At 41.9% G+C, this 16,683-nt stretch overlaps 1 long non-coding RNA gene across 1 annotated transcript; it reads right to left on the reverse strand.

Annotated features, from left to right (window-relative positions):
• Positions 1-760: 760 nt before the first annotated feature.
• On the reverse strand, positions 761-1,672 carry LOC131990654 (uncharacterized). The gene is made up of 3 exons (XR_009396075.1): positions 1,576-1,672; positions 1,418-1,480; positions 761-1,328 (listed from the first exon to the last, which is right to left on the reverse strand). It is a non-coding gene; the product is annotated as an uncharacterized LOC131990654 (long non-coding RNA).
• Positions 1,673-16,683: the final 15,011 nt, after the last annotated feature.

Genomic DNA, 16,683 nt, shown 5'->3' on the forward strand with positions numbered 1-16,683 from the left:
ATTGGAAAACCCATTGTGTTCTTTATTAACAGATAGCGGGAGTAAACAATAATAAAAGCTAGATGTTTGCACTTCACTGATATGACCACAAGATGTCCCACTAACTCTTTAACTGAATTGATTCTTACAGTGGTTTCAATCAGCCACTATCCTACTCATCTGCAATACATGATTCAATTGATTATGAATATTATGATTAACTCATAACTGCATCAGAAAAAATAACAATCACAAAGTCAAAAATGTCATGTTAATAATAAATTATTATCTGGCAAAAACCCACATACAATAATGCATGAAACATTTCAGTATGAGACGTGTGACAGGTTTAAACAGCTTTATGGTTCATTAATAAAATCAATTACAATAGCTCAGATTAAAAAATATATATACCAATAACACACAGACACAGACACACACACGCCAAGGTACATACCTGTTGTTATCATAGGACAGGTGGTGGATTGGATGGGTGGAGGACTGGAGGTGGGCTAGATGGGTGGAGGACTGGAGGTGGGCTAGATGGGTGGAGGACTGGTGGTGGGCTGGATGAGTGGAGGACTGGTGGTGGGCTGGATGGGTGGAGGACTGGTGGTGGGCTGGATGGGTGGAGGACTGGTGGTGGGCTGGATGGGTGGAGGTCTGGTGGTGGGCTAGATGGGTGGAGGTCTGGTGGTGGGCTAGATGGGTGGAGGTCTGGTGGTGGGCTGGATGGGTGGAGGACTGGTGGTGGGCTGGATGGGTGGAGGTCTGGCGGTGGGCTGGATGGGTGGAGGACTGGTGGTGGGCTGGATGTGTGAAGGTCTGGTGGTGGGCTGGATGGGTGGAGGACTGGATGGGTGGAGGTCTGGTGGTGGGCTGGATGGGTGGAGGTCTGGTGGTGGGCTGGATGGGTGGAGGACTGGTGGTGGGCTGGATGGGTGGAGGTCTGGTGGTGGGCTGGATGGGTGGAGGTCATTGGGCACAAACCTATAAACTCCTGATGATAAATAATTAACGAACGATGGCTTAGACAGTACTAACTAACTTCATTATTCAGGTTCCTTTAGCATATATTGATATCAGTACTTGTGTTCATTACCTACCTTTGAGGATGCACAGTATGAATGAATGAATGAATGAATGGTGGCGGCACCCCCTCACTCACTTGTCAATCTGCTGATCTCTGTGATAGGCCCCACACGTAAAAACGTGATGCCACTTTGGTGACAATCAGGCCGCGCTCCACTGTCAACTGTCTGCCGCGGGCTGCATTCCATTTCAAAGGTCGACAGTCTACCGTAACCTGAACCCAAAGACCACTGTCTCTTTTAGGCATATTATTAATTCTGTGAATTTAAAATAATAAGTTTATCTTATTGTAGGGTATATTTCCAGCAGGTTGCCTGGCTGCAGCTGAGGTTAACAAATACTATACCAGAGGGGAGAGGTTGTTCAGCACCACTTTCCAAGAGGTCTCGGACATCTTGAATGAGGGAATCTGCAAATGAAAAGGGAAGACGGCAATGGTAAATCTGGGCAATTAGCACATAGCAAATGAGGAAACAAGTATTAAGGGTAAAAAAAACGACCTACATTTTTTTGATGGTCACAGTTTCTCCAGTTGTGTCGGTAGACAGAGCACAGGAGGGTGTTACACTTGCTTTAGAAACTACAAAAATATGAATTTCCATTTAGAACTTGCTCAATGAATAATGAAAGCAACTACTGATGAAAAAACAAACAAAAAAAACAACCAGTGGCTGAATCCCCAGCTCTACATCTTTTTTGCAGAGGTTGACCATCTTTGTCCTCATCAAGCACGACAAACACGATTTTGTGGATTTTTTGACCCCCCTTGTGTATGTCCATGCTGATCCACCTAAATAAACAATTGAGCCACAGAATAAACCACCACCCATCAAGGTTATTGCCACCTACAAACATCTCATTATAAAACCAATGTTATTATATTGTAAATATTCAGTCTAATGGTTGTGGTGCTGTACTATACTGACAGATCTAGAAAACCCTTTCTACATTAAAAAAAAGAAAAGAAAGTGAAACATTATGACAGAATATTGAATGAAACTCTCACTGGCTCTAACGTGAATTCAGCTCAGCACTATAGCTTGCATTTGAATAAAGACATTGAACCAGGTACTGTTTAGTTGCACTTTGTTTGGAGTGTTTTCAGTTTTGCACCTTAATACTTCTTCCCTGCTATAACTTAGTCTATTTAATTCAATTAGATACAAAATAATGTCTTATAATGCTAATATTAAGTATATTATACTATATTATTATGCTCCTAGACCTTGTAATTAGCATGTAATTAATATGCTTTTTCCACCACTGAGATAATGTTATTTTCCTTGCACTCATCTAGGACGCATCAACCAGGGTTATGGCATCGTCAGGTTCAGGGTGATTCATTTTCTTCCTTGGTCAAGTTATTTTTCCACACGTCTTTTCCCTCCTTTTCTCTTCTTTTCCTTCATGGGGCCAAGACGCACCAAAACCCATCAATGAGATCGCACCACACAGGAAATGAAATGTAGAGAGGCTCAGGGAGATTTCAAAATAAAACAGCGGACATACAATAGACCAGGGATTCCCAAAGTGTGGTACGTGGACCCCCAGGGGTGCGCGAGCCGCTGCTAGGGGGTGCCTGAGATGAAAAATGTAATGGCGGTCTGATAATTACACAATTACATTTCCCCCCCCCCCCCCCCACACAATAAAGAAGTGTAAATAAACATTTCCTTTGTAAAATGTAAAATCAAAAACTGTAATATTAATTAATTAGTAAATGCAGGCTATTCAAAATGCACTTCATCTTAAAATGAAGTTATCTTCTTCTATTTTTCCAGCCTGTGCTATGATGACGGGTTGTTTTAGCTCCACGCTCATTTAAACTTGCTGCAATTTTTGTTCAACACGGCTCAAAATATTATAACATTTTCCCCAATTTATCTGCTTTCTGCCTCTGATCCTGAGCCTGTCATCATCCTCTTTGCTCTTAAAAGTGGAAGCTTGTGCATAACTTTGTTGCATTATATTGAAACTGTGTTCAGATTAATTCAAATGCAAGAGCTCATTGTTGTGATTGTGATTATTTTATTATATGTGTGTTTTGGTCATTTGAGCATGATTAAACATGCCGCCTTTAATATGGCTATAGAAAAGCTTGTTGCATTTTGTTTTTTTTGAAGGTGTGGGGGATCGGGGGTGCGTCAACCCGGTTGGGACATAGAAGGAGGTGCACGGCTTAAAAAGTTTGGGAACCGCTGCCATAGACTGTACCTGAAGTCCTCTAGAATGAACCATGAACCTGCAGTGGAATTATTGACTGGAAACAGACAGTTGAATTTTAATTATTTTTAGACATTTAGTCATTTAGCAGACACTTTTATCCAAAGCGACTTACAGGAAGAAAAAAGCAAACAATCAAGGTATACCGCAATAAGAGCCATTAGTGCAGCAATAAGTGCTAGTGAGGATTCTTTAAGGAGTAGAATTATCGTGTGGTGCTAGGAGAGAAGAGCTGGGTCTTCAGAAGGTTTTTTAAAGGTAGCCTAAAGGATTTTGTTGATTGTTTAATATAATGTAATATTTTACTGTACAGTCTATATCTAAAGGCGTTTTATTAAAAAACAACACAGTGAACAGTTCTGTGAATATCATGCAATTAATCTTATTTCCATATTTATCTGGCATTTAGCATAGTTGTGTAACACTTTATTTTGAAAACTGAAAACCGCACGCGACTAATACATTTTCGGCGCGACGCAATTTGATTATTTCACGTGGTGTGTTCATGTAAAGTTAATACTTCATCTCCTCTCTGCGGGTAAGAGTTTTATACTGAAAAAAGTGAGAAAAATGACAGTAAAGTGTTTATCCCTCCTGCCAGCTCGCTTGGAGCAGTTTCAATGAATTTACCATAAATATCACAATACGGGTCACTACATTTTACAGTGACGGCTGGTTTGACTACGGAGAAGAGAATGGCGGCTCACTGGACCGCAGTCTCGCACTTCCTTCGATTTTTTTCCATACGTCATCCCTAACGGTTCTCCTCATTAACGGTTGTTAGAGGCGGCCGGCCGCGGTGTCTTGTTTTCCAGGCGGTGGACAGTGTCCACAGATAGAGGCTCCACCCTTGTGAGTATCTCTTGTGTTTTCTCCATCCTTTTCTGGAAGACCAGTCAGTCTCCGGTTCCGCCGTTGCGTTTTTAACCGTGTTGTTTTCTTTTTGGAGCTCGTCAATGTTTTTCTTGAACAGAATAATTTCTTGCTTGTTTTCTCTTGTGGCCGTAGTATTAGCTTCGATGCGCTTGTCAAATCTTGTTAGCAGTTCAGTCTGTTCATCTACTTTCCCAGTCAGAGCCTGAACTGCATGGAGGATGGCAGCGCCTATATTTCATTTTCTTTACTGTTGTCTTTACCCTTTTTTTTCTTGGGGTTTGGGCTATTAGTTGGTGTATGAGTAGGGTTAATCTTGTTTTCTTTGGAAGAGCTCTCGTCCACCTCCATGTCTTCAATGTCACTGTCTTCACAAGCCTGGCGGAGGGCAGCTAAGTCATGGTCTGACATGTTAGCATCCACGTCGTCTTATGAAAAAAGTCAAAAACCTAAAGATTGTATGTCTTAAAAAATGTCGGTAAAAATAAAAGTTCGTAGCGTTAAACCCTAATGGAGGTTATGAGTTGTTGCATAAAAAAAACTATTTTGGGACAAAAAGCCTGCAAAAGCTGCTTCTCACTCCGCCATCTTGGATCCTCCCCCTCCCCTCAAGGGCCATTATTGTAGCCCCTCTAAGTTTTGGCACCTTGGACATCCAGAGCAGAAATGTCTGTTCATGACTGTTATCTTTATGTTTCAGATCTTTATTTGTCAAAAGCACAACAGTTCCAGTGGAGCTGCTATAAAATGTATAAAAAGCGTAACCAAAAACAGAGTAAAAACATTGAGAAAGTTTCTCTTGAACTCGGCACAATAAGAATATAATTCATCCTTTAATTTGGGCCTCTGACAGTCAGTGAGTGGGGCAGATCACAGGGATCAGACTTATATTCATGGTGTTTTCTATAAAGTGTGGTTGTGATGCACGCTGTCATTATCTCAAGTCTCTTTGTGTCTCTGCAGGAGCTGCAGGTCTGGACCTGAACAGAGACGTCCTCTCAGGAACAGAGACGTCCTCTCAGCACCCAGGTAAGCCCGGGACATCTCTGGGGTCAGGGGACGCTGCAGTCGTCTTCTTGTTTCTACCCAGAAACTAAATGGATGTAATAGTTAGTATATCCGGAGCCTCACCTGCTGCTGTAGATCACCATGATTACTGGCTTCAGACAGCACAGCAGCTATAAACAGACTGAGACACTGAGGACACACCCTCTCACTGACACCTCCTCTCTGTCCTTTCTGTCCTCCTCTCCCTGTCCTTTCTCTGTCCTCCCTGTCCTCTCTGTCCTCCTCTCTGTCTTCAATCTGTCCTTGTCTGTCTGTCCTCTCTGTCCTCCTCTCTCTGTCGTCAATCTGTCCTCCTCTCTCTGTCCTCCTCTCTTTGTCTTTAATCTGTCCTCCTCTCTCTGTCCTCTCTGTCCTCCTCTTTCTGTCCTCTCTGTCCTCCTCTTTCTGTCCTCCTCTCTCTGTCTTCAATCTGTCCTCCTCTCTCTTTCCTATCTGTCCTCTTCTCTCTGTTCTATCTTTCCTCTTCTCTCTTTCCTATCTGTCCTCCTCTCTGTCTTCAATCTGTCCTCCTCTCTCTTTCCTATCTGTCCTGTTCTATCTGTCCTCTCTCTGTCTTCAATCTGTCCTCCTCTCTCTGTCCTCCTGTCTCTGTCCTCTTCAAAACACATTTGATATCTAAAGTTTGTCAGTGAAACCCTCCTGCTGTCAGTTATCACAAACTTCATAAACAGATTGACAATGATGAAATGTTATTTTTGTTCTTAGGCAGAATTTTGTTATGGCAGCAATTAAATAAATAAACACATTAATGAAAAGGATATTGAAATTTGCAAAGCCCCCTCTCTGTACCAAACATGTACAGCCCAAGGTGATATAAATGTAATGATTGTGGTGAGGGAAATTTTGAATTATTGACATATTAATTCACAAATGCTGAAGGGAATCAAATAGAAATATTGTGGCTGACTTTGTGATATCAGCAAACGTCACACTATTATCTAAATAATCCATATAAGATCATATAGTATCATCTCTTAAATTAAACTCTCATCAGCTATTTTTGTTGTTATCATTATATATGTCCAAACAAATGTACCTTTAGTTGTACATTGCATTACAATGAACCAAAAATTATATATATATTAGGGCCAGGACTTTAACGCGTTAATTAAGATTAATTAATTCCACAAAAATTAATGCATTAAAAAAATTGACGCATTTTAATCGCACTTATTTTTGCACGGCGGAACGTTTCTCACTGGATGAGTTTCAGGCGGACCGATTATACTGGAGCACCAACTAGCGTTCATGAGTTCAGACAACAACAAACCACAGTGAACATGAAGGAAGAAGCTGATGAGGGCGCTTTGGTTGGCCCCGTGGATGATGGGACATTTTGTTAGTGCGACTGGCACTTTGAACTCTTTATTGTTTTGGCCAAGGTTATTGAGAGAGTTGGACTGAAATTAATTTCATTTCTTTAAACCAGCTGTTGGTAAATCAACAAAGTCTGTTATGGCCCCTGAAGCAACAGAGAGATGTTTTCTAATAGTCAGGGTTTCCAATGTTCTGAATGTACTTGAAATGATTGTGTTTTACTTAAAAAACCAAAGTATTATAGTTTACAGAAGGTCTACCTACCTATAGGCTACCTGAATTTCTGAAATGTACTATATTTCTAAATATGCTATTGCTACACTTCATGGCAAAAATTGCACTGGTCTGTTGGACTTGAACAAAAATAAACACTATTTTTGTTGCTTAAGCTTATGTATTCAGTCATTATTCAATGGTATACTAAAAATCCATGTGAAAAAAATTACTTCTCACTGTTCTCAGGTCAAATATATGTGAAAATGTGAAATGAAAAAAAATGTGATTAATTTCGATTAATTAATTACAAAGCCTCCAATTAATTAGATACATTTTTTTAATCGTGTCCTGGCCCTCATACATATATATATATATATGGAGCACATATTATAAAGATGCAATGTGTTTGGTGATCATCCTGTTTTAACTATCACTCATCAATGGTCTGTGCTGAGCCCCGGGGGAATGTGGCGGCCCGGCTGGGAGGTCCTGGTGTTTCTGTGGAAACCGGCCGGCAGGTCCCGGACCAGCCAAGAATGGATCTATTCTGCGAGGGCTTAGCGGCTCATTGGCTGGCTCTAAATTGTTCTGCGAGGTGGAAAACCTGCTCACATTCTTCTCTGATGAGCTGAGCGGTAATTTTCCATCGTGTTTATAGACGTGATCCCGATGCTCGGCCCCTCGGCTCACAGTAGATAATCACCACTTTCTACTGACACACACACACACAGCTTCTGTTTGTTGACACACCAACACACTGATGTTACGTCACAACCAGAGAACCTCCACAAACACAAACAGTAAGCAGGAGATTGATCTGAAAAATACTGTTTCACTTTATACAGGAACAACAGCATCATTGAGAATAAGCTTTTAATGACAACAGGTCTGATGTTTGATGGTCAACAGGAAATATTCCCACCGCAAATTAACCCATGATAACACAGACAGCCCACAGGAAGACACAGTGGCTATATCCCAAAGTCAAGGATCCTTCCTTGGTAGGATTCTTCCTTCAGAGTCAGGTCCTCCAGAGGCCAGAGTCCTTCCTATCTCTAATATAACCACTAATGGAGCCTTCAGTGTGCAGGTGTGCGTCGTAGCGTAATTGGACGTCCTGCTTAAATTCAGCGCTGTAATTTCAAAACCTGTACATGACATGGATGTGGTTTTAATATCTGCAATCTTCCACATATTAGTGGAAATGGAAGAAGATGCTTTAAGGTTGAATCTCCATGATTTAACAAGTAAAAGCCACAAAGTGGATTAAAGCTGAATATTTCTCTGATCCTGGCTGAATTTGGCCGCTACTTAGTTTCATAAAAGCAGTGGAGCATAACTCACCATGGACATGTGTTCTGTGATTTAAAAAAAAATGTAATTTTACAGTACAATACAATAACAGTTATTTATAAATTACAATAACTGATAATAGCGGACTGTCGACCTGTTAACATAATAAACATGTATAACTTTCTGAATGGCATAGCTACGTATACTTTGCACATAGCACATCATGTGACGCATATATATGAATTAACATTAATAACTTTAGCGACTGAGACTGCATCAATTAACTGGCAATGTATCAAGATGATATTTATCTTTAGATTAGTATTCTGGTATTTGTTTATGCATATGTTTTGCTTGACTTTGAACACAAGTTTTGTAAGTTATGTGATAACAAATATTCAATGTAAACAGAAAATACTTATGTATTTAAATCCATGGTGCACTGCCAGCGTCGCTGTTTCTTCGTATTTTTAAATCTCCTAGTAGACCAGTTTGTGCACACACATGCATTCTTGGAATTTGGGCAAAAGAAGGACTCTGTCCTTTGCATGATCCTGGACATTGGGACAGGCTTTCAGCTGTTGATGATGTAGTATCCTAGTATCTTTTAGATTCAGCCATTGAAGGATCCTTCCTTGACTTTGGGATACAGCCACAGTGTGACGGACTCCTTCTTTTCACTGCCTCACATGTTGCGTACGGCTCAAAGGTTCCTGGTGGAACTCCCCCGGTCCATACTTTTCAGTTCAGTCCAGCCCCCTGTGAGAGCTGTGAGATTACAGTTTTATTCACATTCAGGAAGTAGAAGTCTTAAATGCGCTGCTCCACTGAATAGTTTTCATAGGAATGAACATAGCTCCGCCTCCAACACAGGATCAGCTCTCTCTTGGTCCAGACTCAAACCAAGAACACAATATTTCCTGTCTGTGGCTCATTGGTTCCTATTGAAAATATTATTAATATCTAAAAACATAAATCTATATTTTCATTTGTATTTTCCTCAAACAGCTTGTTGTAGTTTTTTAATCAAACAAACAGAAAACAGTGACTTTGCTGGGGACTATTTTCAGTGATCTGGTTCTCTCTAGTGATGTAACAGTCTATGGACCCAGTTTAACCCCACGGTGACTAAAACACAAAACAATGAGTCCACAGTTTATCTTCTAGTCATTCAGAACAGAGCTACTGCTGCAAAATTTAACACGGTCAATCACATTCTGTCTCCATGTTTCACTGACTGAAATACACAAACCATGACTAGACGTATCATTCAGGCATCATGAACACTGTACGGTGGCCATGAGAGCTCACAGCGCTGCAACTTAAGAAAACACAGGCAAATACACAAAACACAAGCAAATTGAGAAACCATCTTCATCAATTTGACAACACAAGAGCAGCATTTAGAAAACACGCTGCAAAGACCACAACACAAGACAATAAGAATTAGTGCTGCAAAGACCACAACACAATAAGAAAAAGCGCTGCAAATACACCACAACACAACACAACACAACACAATAAGAAAAAGCATTGCAAATAGACCACAACACAATAAGAAAAAGCGCTGCAAAGACCACAACACAACAAAAGTGTTTCCATAGGACACTTAAAGTGATGCACACGTCTGGACACACTTGTGATATTATCACGTTATTTCAAGGTATGGATAATTTTTATTACGATCATAGCCCGCTAACGTTAGCGGCCGATCAATAACATGCTTAAGTCAGCTGGCGATCGATAGCGTGCTAGCGTTGGCGGGTTAGCAAGACCAAACACACTCGGTGCCGTTGACAGAGAGACCAATTAAAACGTGTATCATTCATTTATTTGATTTGTTTAACTGCAATGTGATTGATACGGGCTAGCGGGCTAACGCTAGTGGGCTAACGCTATATATCATGTTATAACATGAAAATATCATTATCTTGAAATAACGTGATAATTTCACGTTATAACGTTATAACGTTATAACATGAAATTATCATTGTCTTGAAATAATGTGATAATATCAAGCGTGTCCAGACGTGTGCATCACTTTTAAGTGTCCTCTGGAAACACTTCTGTTGTGTTATTTACATCTCATTTTCTTATTTTGTTGTGTTGTGGTCTTTGCTAAATGCTGTGCTTGTGTTGTCAAATTCATGAAGATGTTTTCTCAGTTTGCTTGTGTTTTGTGTATTTGCATGTGTTTTCGTTGTGGCATTGCAGCGATGTGAGCTCTCAGGGACACCGTAACACTGTTCTATATTTTGGAGCCTGTCTAAATGACATTCGGACTGGATGGTGTCAGCCGATCCCGACCCTCCGGCCCCTGCAGACCCCCCAGACCCCCCCAGACCCTCCAGCTCCCCAAGACCCTCCGGCCCCCGTCCTCTCTACATATTCAGCAGCTTTGAGGTTTGAAGCTTCTCTCAGGGTGAAGTGTCTGCTTCGGGGAGCCTCCAGGGAACACTGGCCCACACCTCAAAGCTTTGGGCTCAAGACAGACTCCACAGAGGCCCTTTCAAGGCTCCTTCAAGGCCCCTTCAAGGCCAGGGTTCAAGACTTAAAGGACCAGCTCACCACAACAGACCAGCAGGACGGAATCTGCACTCACAGCCAGAAGAGAGAGAGAGAAGGCAGGGAGACATTAGTGGATTTGTTTTTGGAGTTAAACTAAACTTGAACAGGAGAGAAATATCAGCAGCAGATTAAAGAGTTCAAAGATCACTTTACAGGAAGCATTTTATCAAATCATACCTTCATACTGCAGATCTTCCCCTGTGGTTTGTTCCACTCTGAAGCATCTCAACATCTGCTGATGAAATGAGTCTCATGGTTTATGTTCCCCTCAGGATCTACTCTACTCTAATAACTAATTTTATCTCTTTAATACTTTAGTTTGTGAACAACAACTGCAGAACTACATACGGTCCCATCAGCCCAGCTGCACTCTGTGTTTACTCATAACCAGCTAATGTTAGCATAGCTTTTAACTCAAACAGGGTTTTTCCTGATCGTGCATGTGTGAACCTACAGAAACATCTGTAGTTTACATGTCAGCTCACATCGAATACAACTACTGTGTGTGTGTGTGTGTGTGTGTGTGTGTGTGTGTGTGTGCGTGTGCGTGTTTGGCTGAATCTAAACATTCCTGCTACAGTACAACACAAAGCACATGGTGACATGAAGCGTGCCAGCTTCATCTCTTCATGTCAGGACCTGAAGAGCTCAGAGCTGCTGCTGCAAACTGGGAATGTTCCTCAGCCATTCATTCATTTATTCATTCACTCATTCATTCATTCGTTCATTAATTCACAAGATATTGTAGCGTGTTGTTAGTGAAAGGAAATGTTTAGTGGAGCGGATCAGCTCATATATGGAAGGTTTTGTCCATTTTATGACTAAAGCATGAAACTTTCTCCATGGTTTCTATAGACCATGAAGTTTAATTTCAGATGTGGAGGCATTTCAGTCATAAAATTCCATGTAACAAGTCCTGGGGCCTCATATATCAAAGATTGTGTAGCATTCATACTGAAGATGGCTTATTCCCAAAACTAGAAAAGTACGTACGCGAACTCTCCTCCACATGTATCAAACTGTTCTTACGCCAGGTTTTGCGCACCTTTCCTTCATACATCCCAACCAGCGTGGAACTGAGCGCACACGCACGAGCCACCAGCCACCAGCCACGCCCCGGCCCCTCCCACAAATGAATACGCAGATGACATGCAAATGATTATAAATCGCCGGCATGCCCGCTGATTATCGACAAAACAATGGCAAATCAACTTACTGCCACTGCGTGCGAGGTGGACGTGGTGATCTCTGAGGTGGAGGCAGGAAAATGAGCTTTTTGTTGACTCAGCTCTGGGATCAGCAACAAGGTATCACTGTGGCTGTTAACCAGCCGGATCAGAGACCTGCACCATGGCAGAAGTGTCCCTCAACACACACTCCTTCTAAACTCCACCGTTGTTTGAATTACTGTGGAACTGACAGAGCAGCCAATGCGTGCTATAATCATTTTTACGCATCAGTTTATAATTCACTCTTAACTTGTTGTCCCAATTAAACATCACATACAGGATCAAATATGCACCACACCTGACTTATTCTGAAAGGATTTACCACACTTTTTGTCTCCGGGGAGAGGGATCTGTGGTCATGGATCGCTGTGCACCTGCAGCGTTATCATCTCCATGTTAAACCAAAGGGGAAACGGTCGGCGATCAGGACTTTGACACAGTAATTAAGGCAGGTTAATGGTTGCGCACATTCTCATGGCATGTGGCGTGTGCGGGAAAAACAGCGTAAGCAATGTTTTTTTCAGCGTTGATACATGAGGCCCCAAGTCTCTACCTTTATACTTGAAAAAAATGCCCATATACTTGTAGGGTACAGAGCTCCGCTTGCCACATTGAGGATTTGAACTAAATTTGGTTCCAGGAATATGGCTGAGGCAGCAAAAGTATCTTTATTAGAACAAATATATACATGGTTATAATGCAAATAAAAAAAATGCAAGGTCACCAGAGGTCAAAACACAAACGGCCTCCATGTCTAAAATACAATCTATGGATATGTAGATTATGTGCTGAAATGTTCATGCTTTAGTCATAAAATGCACAATTGGTTTGCTTCCAACTAGTAAAGTAAAGATGTTTGGAGTCAGGTTAAAGTGTTACTTTTTCACATTCATTGTAATGAAATAAGAAGCAGAATGAAACAGAAGCTGTTCTGTTTACATGTTGTTGATGTTTGTTTGTGATTGTTTGCAGGTGAGTTTGATGCCAGTTAATCAGAAGCAGACCGTCACCAACATCCAACCTGGAGGACACTCTGCATCTCAAGGTGAGTTGTTGTGTTTATTTTACTGATGATCATAAATGATGAGGAACACTCAGTGAGTTTCTTCTGTTCATGGTGTCTGAGTGTAACGGAGCACAGCTGAGTCCTGCATCTCACACACACACACACACACACACACACACACACACACACATTCTCTCTCTCCCCCTGTGTGACGCTGCTTATTATTCATGAGTTCAGGTCGGCCCTGGTGTCTCCTCCTCAGAGACACAGCCGGGTCCCTCTGCGTCCACTAAAGACCCTGTGGGGTCAAGGGTCAGTGATGTTGGGAGGACCACCTGCCACTGAGCATTAGCAGAGACAGCAGCAGCACATCTGTATGAGTTCACTCATCAGGGTTTATTGTCCTAAAGTTTGTGCTTGTGAAGCTTCACAGCACTAATAATAATAATGGTAATAATAACGTCCATCCGTCTGTGCTGGTTCTGCGTGTAGCCGTGCTAACAGGTGAACGTGTTGATCCTCAGCCTGCTGATAGCAGCAGGAACAAAAACACCCCCCTGCACTTTATCTGTTTTTCTTTCTGCTGCTGGAATGTAAAGTTTCTGCTCGGTGGATTTACTGACCCGGAGGTCCTCTAAAAGCTTTCCAGACCACTCAGCTCTCTGAAACATTCTGAAATATATAAATAATATTCACAGTCAGCTTTTCTTCTTTCACATTTCCTCTAGGTGTTAATTTTTCTTTCCCTAGTGTACTTAAACGTATAATCCTGCAGATTTCATTACATTTAGATCTATTTATAGTCTTACCACCTGTGGTACAGCTGAGTCTGCAGGATCCTCACTGTTCATTCCAGAGGGCTACCATGTGATTATAAAGCCATTATTGATGCATTAAAATGTCTGATTTCTATCCATGATCTAGATTTTTAAAAAAGCCTATACTCTTAACTCTCTGACTCCCACACAGAGCTACATGAAGAACATTGGGCTCATTGGCCCTCATTTATCAAGCGAGCGTAGAAACGAGCGCAGATCTGAGTGTATATTTCGTCTTACGACAGGGTCCACGTGTGATTTATCAAGCGATCGTATCTCGCCAACCACAGCGTAAGAATGATCGGCTGTTGATAAATGTGGCGGCTCGAAACATGCGTAATATAAATACCACGCCCTAATATATACCCGATTCAGAAGACTCGCCTTCAGAGTTTACGACACCGAAGGACGCAATACGGCCAGAAAGAGGATTTTTTCACCCCCTAAAGTCAGCTTTATTAGCAAAGTGCACCGTTACAATTGACAATAGGGGCAATAGACATATGAAAGAAATACGCAGCGACGGAGGTTTATGAAATAAAAGTACTTATAGTTATAAACTCAAACAAGTTTGCTGAATATTTTACATTTGGAGCACAGACTTAGAAGTTTTCAGCTTTTTGGTTGAAGGAGGTAAACAATGTTTTAAAGTAAGTCTTAATTCTAAAAGAAGAGGAATTTCTCAGAGTCAGAAAGTGAAACGCTGACGTCCAACAGCAGCAACACAACAAACTGGTTTTGTTTGGCAGCATAAAAAGTGAAAAAGAAGGAAATCAGTGGTGCTGTCAGCAGAGTAGCGGACTATTAAACTCCCAGCGAGGTTTGAGTAATTAATTTATACATCGTGATATATAAAGCCTAATAATCTATATAATATCCGAATATTGCTATTATTATGATGGAGATATATTCTTCACCTCTTTACATTTACTAATAATGATGTCCTAGTCAGAGGAGCGTGTGGCAGCGCTGATTGGAAATTTTTCTATTCGGGCAGCACCGCTGGTGAAGGAGACGCATCGGTGTCGGAGCTGGATAACAGTAAACAGCAGAAGACAACAACATTTAATAGCCTCGGCTAGTATTCTGTTTAAAGAATTTCATGATCGCAGGGTTTATTTATTTTTGGATTATGTTTTAATGATAAATTATGTAGTCTAAACATGTTTTGCTTTGTCACGATTAAAAATCAAAACACCACAGAGTTTTATCAGCTCCAGGCATCGATACAATAGTCTAAGATCAGTTCTCCGACTCAGATGTGTGGACTTCACGCTGACTCAGATTTGCGTACACGAGCTGAGAGCAGACTGAGTTCTGATCGTACCGTCCAAATTGATAAATGCCGAGGCTTGCGTAGAAATCATCTTACGCCCACTTTACGCTCACTTTCTGACGTACGCTCGATTCGGGCCATTGAATCTACAAGAGTCTCAGCTTTCCAGTCAGACCCCATTTATGCAGCTCACAGACTGTTTAGGGACCCCAGGATGCACAAAGACTCACACACAAGAGGACACAATGACACATTTACTGCAGGCGAAACACTGACTGTTAGCAGCATAAAGTGGGCATGTCAGTAAAGAGGAGACTCGTGGGGACACATTGAACCAGTTTTATTAGGTATCTGGAGGTTTAAAGTCAGCAGATGGTTCAGTGTTTAGACTGAGCCTCCTGCAGCCTCTGAAAGCCTCCCGCAGGTCTCAGAAGACTGTCGTGACGGCTCAGATCTAGTTAGGGGGTCAGAGGTGTGGTCTGGATTAATATTAGAGGGGCCCCGGCCCCCCTCTGCCCTCCTTAGAAGCACCATTACTGGGCGGGCTCAGCTGACTGCTGCTGGCTCGGAGCTGTTTACATTTCCAGTGATTTACTTTTCTGCATGTGTTGCGAGTTCTTCAGACTACAGAATCTCTGTGTTGTTGTTTAATAATTCCTCATAACTACAGAAGAAACTCATAACAGCTATGGTTTAGATACTAGATATGTCTGTTCCACACAGTGTGATTCCTGCTGTTAAAGCTCAGGAAAAGATGCTGTTTTGCAGTGTCATTGTGTTTTGTGTTATTAGTATGGTTGTTTCTGCTGAACACACTGAGCTGAAGGTGTTCACAGATATTCTCCTGCTGGGCTATTTAAAGATTTGATTCACTGTCCGAAGAATGTCCTGTCAACTGGTGCCAGCACAACACTGTGTGTGTGTGTGTGACCAGCTGTTCTCTGATAGACAGCAGTGGGTGGAGCTGTCTGAGGCTGCAGGCTCAGACTTCTCTGTGAACACGCTGCTGTTTCTCACTAAACTCTCCCTGCTGGACAGTCCTGTCTCTGCTGTCTCCACTGTTTCTACTGTCTCTACTGTGGAGTTCTGCTGACTCTGGTGCCCGAGCTTTAGATCTGAAGTGTTTTCCCTGTGTCCGTCCCGGTCCCTGTGGTCTCTGTGGTCCCTGTTGGTGCTTCAGTTTGGATTATTAAGCATCAGAGAGTCGTGCTGCCGTCTCAGAGGGTGAGTGTCTCGCTTGTTGCTTGTTCTGCAGACTCTTTATCTGTCTCTGCTGTAAACATCACTGTGTACAGGATCAGAGACATCACTGTCTTCATGTCTTTGTGTTTGGTTTCTCGACTGTTTCTAATAGTTTGTGGCTGCCTGTAGTGCCTTAAACTCAGTTTCTTAGGTGAAATTTTATTGTCAGTGTTTTTTTTTTTGTGTCGTGCTGCTCTGAGCCAGTTTCTGCTGGCTCTGCTCTGGTCTCAATTGACAGAAAAGACACATTTGCACCTCAATGCATGTGTTCCCAAGCCGTATTTCAGGGACCTGCCGGGCTCCCTTTGAACATCACTCACTGGTCCTGGAATTCCTGGAATGTCAGGGACCTTTTCAGAGGTGTTTCCCAGACAGGTAGACGTGGAGGACGGTGAGAGGACAGGAGGGGGACAGACAGTTCAACAGTGAGAGGACAGGAGGAGGACAGACATTTTAACAGTGAAGCTTCATTTGAACTGTCCT

Source organism: Centropristis striata, chromosome 2 (assembly GCF_030273125.1).
Source record: "Centropristis striata isolate RG_2023a ecotype Rhode Island chromosome 2, C.striata_1.0, whole genome shotgun sequence".
NCBI lineage: Eukaryota > Metazoa > Chordata > Actinopteri > Perciformes > Serranidae > Centropristis > Centropristis striata.